This window comes from Canis lupus, chromosome 13, assembly GCF_011100685.1.
Source record: "Canis lupus familiaris isolate Mischka breed German Shepherd chromosome 13, alternate assembly UU_Cfam_GSD_1.0, whole genome shotgun sequence".
Lineage (NCBI taxonomy): Eukaryota > Metazoa > Chordata > Mammalia > Carnivora > Canidae > Canis > Canis lupus.
The window spans coordinates 27,272,863-27,277,813 of NC_049234.1; the positions used below are offsets into that span (position 1 = coordinate 27,272,863).

At 34.7% G+C, this 4,951-nt stretch overlaps 1 pseudogene; it reads left to right on the forward strand.

Annotated features, from left to right (window-relative positions):
* Positions 1-3,852: 3,852 nt before the first annotated feature.
* LOC100682648 lies at positions 3,853-4,215 on the forward strand (annotated as a pseudogene).
* Positions 4,216-4,951: the final 736 nt, after the last annotated feature.

Here is a 4,951-nt window from a genome sequence, read left to right on the forward strand (position 1 = left end):
ACCAAGAAAATGTGGCCAGGTCACTGACAGTGTACACTCCAACTGAACAACTGTAATTTGTTGCAGTATTTCTTCTCATGCTAAATGAATATTTGATTTCATAAATAATTCTGTCTTTTCTCTTTTTTAATGAATGCCCCAAATATTTATAAATTTGAGGCTCCTCAAGACTGAATCCACTCCTACATGGCATCATATGCTTTCCTTTGCAATAAGAATTACTGATCCATTTATAATCCTTTCCTTTGCCGTCTACTTTCATGGACCAGAATTACTCTCCCAGAGGTCCTTAATTCCAAAGAGATCATGTTTCTGGTCATCATTCCTCCCTTTGATAATTCAATGTAAAATAATATTAAGCAAAATCATTACCTCCAAAGCTTCTGGTAGGACCTCAGGGTATGGATTTGAAGGTTGCACACTGTACCATTCGAGGGGCCACCATTTATATTATAGCTTCCTTGAAAGGTACCTCCTGGAGTTGTGCTGTGCAGACCTGTGAAATCTAATGTGGCCATTAGAGTCTGCTTTTTTGTCTGACATGAAATGCTCAATTATTTTGTTTCTTTTCCAGATATACCTATCTCTCCCTGCACTGAACTCCTATCACTTTTGCATTTCCTTTGATACAAGAGCACTTATTATACTGTAGGATATAATCAGTGACTTTCCTAGCTAGACTGAGATTCTAGGAGGTATTAGAATATCGACTCTTCATCTTTAAATCCCTGATGCTATGTTGTCTTGTCTAATTGCCCATGTTATCCTGCTCATCACTGCATGATGCCTGGGCCACAGTAAGACTTTAGTAAATATTATTTGACAACATAGGTGAATGAGTGAATGAATGAACAAATGAATCCTCATATGCTCCATGTCTCTATCATTCTACCCTGTCTTCCCTCCTAGCACTTTTGATTGTTCATAGTTATTCTCCATAACAGAAATGTATGTTCTATGGAGGTAGGGAAACTTCTGTTTACTGAATAACAAAACCTTATTCAGTACCTGCCACCTTACAAGAAGCTTTAAAAAACTTTGTTGAAAAAAAAAATACTTTGTTGAAAGAGAGGGGAAAAAACAACCAACACCATGGAGATACAAAGGATTGTAAGAGCATATTGTGAAAAATTATATGCCAACAAACTGGACAACCTAGAAGAAATTCCTAGAAACATATAACCTTCCAAAACTGGATCAGGAAAAAACAGGAAATTTAAACAGACCAATTACCAGCAATTGATAATGAAATTGAATGAGTAATCAAAAAATTCCCAACAAACCAAAGTCCAGGACCAAATTACTTCACAGGTGAATCCTACCAAACATTAAAAGAATAGTTAATACCTATTTCTCTCTAACTATTCCAAAAAAAATAGAAATGAAAGGAAAGCTTCCAAATTCATTTTCCGAGGCCAGCATTACCCTACTATGAAAACCAGATAAAGACACTACAAAAAAAAGAGAACTACAGGTCTAATGAACATAGATGGAAAAATCCTCAACAAAATATTAGCAAACCAAATCCAACAATAAATTTTAAAAATCATTCACCACAATCAAGTGGGATTTATTCCTGAGATGCAAAAGAAACAATATTCACGAGCCAATCAATATGACACATCACATCAACAAGAGAATGATAAAAAACCATATGGTCACTTCAAAAGATGTAGAAAAAGCTTTTGACAAAGTAAAATACCCATTCATGATAAAACCCCTCAACAAAGTAGGTTTAGAAGGAACATACGTCAACCTAATAAGGGCCATATATGTAAAACTCACAGCCAATATCATACTCAATGGCAAAAAAGGTGAGCTTTCTCCCTAAGGCCAAGAAGACAAGGATGCCCACTTTCACCACTTTTATTCAACATAATATTGGAAGTCCTAACCACAAAAATCAAACAACAAAAAAAGAAAGAAAAGGCATCTAAATCAGTAAGGAAGGAGTAAAACTTTCACTATTTGCAGATGACATGATACTATATATAGGAAACCCTAAAGACTCCACCAAAAAACTTCTAGAACTGATACATGAATTCAGTAAGGTCACAAGATACAAAATCAATATACAGAAATCTGTTGCTTTTCTATATATTAATAATGAAGTAGCAGAGAGAGAAATTAAGAAAACAATCCCATTTACAATCGCACCAAATATAATAAGATACATAGGAATAAACTTAACCAAGGAGTTGAAAGACCTATACTCTGGAAACTATAAAACACTGATGAAAATGTATACAATGGAATATTACTCAGCTATTAGAAATGACAAATACCCACCATTTGCTTCAACGTGGATGGAACTGGAGGGTATTATGCTGAGTGAAGTAAGTCAGTCGGAGAAGGACAAACATTATATGTTCTCATTCATTTGGGGAATATAAATAATAGTGAAAGGGAATATAAGGGAAGGGAGAAGAAATGTGTGGGAAATTTCAGAAAGGGAGACAGAACGTAAAGACTGCTAACTCTGGGAAACGAACTAGGGGTGGTAGAAGGGGAGGAGGGCGGGGGGTGGGAGTGAATGGGTGACGGGCACTGGGTGTTATTCTGTATGTTAGTAAATTGAACACCAATAAAAAATAAATTAAAAAAAAAAAAAAAGAAACTGAAGATGACACAGACAAATGGAAAGGCACTCAATGAATAAAAAAGAACAAATATTGTTAAAATATCCATATTATATAAAGCAATCTACAAATACAATGCAATCCCTGATAAAATACCAAAAGCATTTTTCACAGAACTAGAACAAACAATCCTGAAATTTGCATGGAACCACAAAAGACCTCAAATAGCCAAAGCAAGCTTGAAAAAGAACAAAACTGGAGCTATCACAATCCCAGATATCAGGATATATTACAAAGCTATAGTAATCAAAACAGTATGATACTGGCACAAAAATAGACACATAGATCAACAAATAAAACCACGGTCAATTAATCTTTTACAAAGGAGGGAAGAATATGCAACGGGAAAGACAGTGTCTTCAACGAATAGTGTTGGGAAAACTAGACAGCTACATGCAAAACAATGAAACTGAACCACTTTCTCATACCCTACACAAAAAATCAACTCAGAATGGATTAAGGATCTAAATGTGAGACCTAAAACCATAAAAATCCTAGAAGAGAGCACAGGCAGTAATGTCTCTGACATCAGCCATATTAACATTTTTCTAAATATGTCTCCTGAGGAAAGGGAAACAACAGCAAAAATAAACGATTAGGACTTCATCAAAATAAAAAGCTTCTCCACAATGAAGGAAACAGCCAATAAAACTAAAAGGCAACCTACCAAATGGGAAAAAATATTTGCAAATGACAAACCTTATAAAGTGTTAGTATTCAAAATATATAAAGAACTTATATAACTCACCACCAAAATAAACAAATAGTTCAATTAAAAATGGGCAGAAGAAATGAGCAGACATTTTTCCAAAGAAGACATCCAGGTGGCCAACAGACACATGACAAGATGTTCAACATCATTCATCATCAGGAAAATGCAGATCAAAACCACAGTGAGATATCATATATACCTGTCAGAATGGATAAATTAAAAAACACAAGAAACAACAAGTGTTGGTGAGGATGTGAAGAAAAAAGAACCCTCATGCACTGTTAGTGGGAGTGCAAACTGGTGCAGACACTATGGCAGACAGTATGAAGTTTCCTCAAAAATTAAAAACAGAATTACCATATGATCCTGTAATTCCACTACTGGGTATTTACCCAAGGAATACAAAAACACTAATTCAATAAGAAGTATGTGCCGGAAGCTCCTGTGCAAGTAGATGGCGTCGCCTGGGTCATGAGCTGCTGCACGAGGGTATTGAAGACAATGGCCAAGAACAAACTAAGAGGACAGAAGTCCAGGAGTGTATTTCATATAGCCAGCCAAAAAAAACTTTAAGTCTAAAAACAAAGCAAAACCAGTTACCACTAATCTTAAGAAGATAAACATTGTGAATGATGAAGAAGTTAACAGTGAATAAAGCTTTTGTAGATATACAAAAGGAACTTGCAAATTTCTCAAAAGGCCTTTCCCTTGAACCTCTGCAGAAACAGCTGATTCCTCAGCAGTGTCATGAAAATGAACCAGTTAATGTTGATGAAGCAACAAGATTAATGGCTCAGTTGTAATACACTGGAGATACATCAAATACCCCCCAAAAGACCAATAAATTAAATGTTTTATACAGTTTTATTTAAAAAAAAAAACAAAAAAGATCTATGAATCCCTGTTTCTTGCAGCATTCTGTTCAATAGCCAAGCTATGGACAGGAGACCAAATGTCCATCAACAAATGAGTGGATAAAGAATTTATATATATATATAGATGTGGATATATACATCCACATACATATAGAATGGAATTTTACCAAGCCATAAAAGGAATGAAATCCTGCCATTCACAATGGCATGGATAGAGCTAGAGAGTATAATGCTAATTGAAATAAGTCAGTCAAAGAAAGATAAATATAATATGATTTCACTCATATGTGGAATTTGAGAAACAACAACAACAAAAAAAAAAGGAGAGAAAGAGACTACAGAATGAGAAAACTACATAAAACCAAGAATAAGACAACAAACTGATGGTCACGAGAGGGGAGGGAGGATGGTGATTAAGAGTATACTTATCATGATGACCACCGAGTCATGTATAGAACTGCTGAATCACTCTGTTGTATACCTGAAAGTAACAGAACTATATGTTAACTATACTGGAGCTAAAATAAAAAAGAGAAAGAGAAACCTTAAAAAAAGATTTTCTGAGAGAAATTAGGAAAGGCTTCTTAAAACCAAAGGAAAAAGGAAAAGCTTGTTGAATAAATCAATAAAAGAAAAAATTCCAATAAATTATTTATTCCCATTTTATGGATGAGGAATGAGGTTTTGGAAGCTAAGTAGCTAGCACTATTATTTGCCAGCACTAT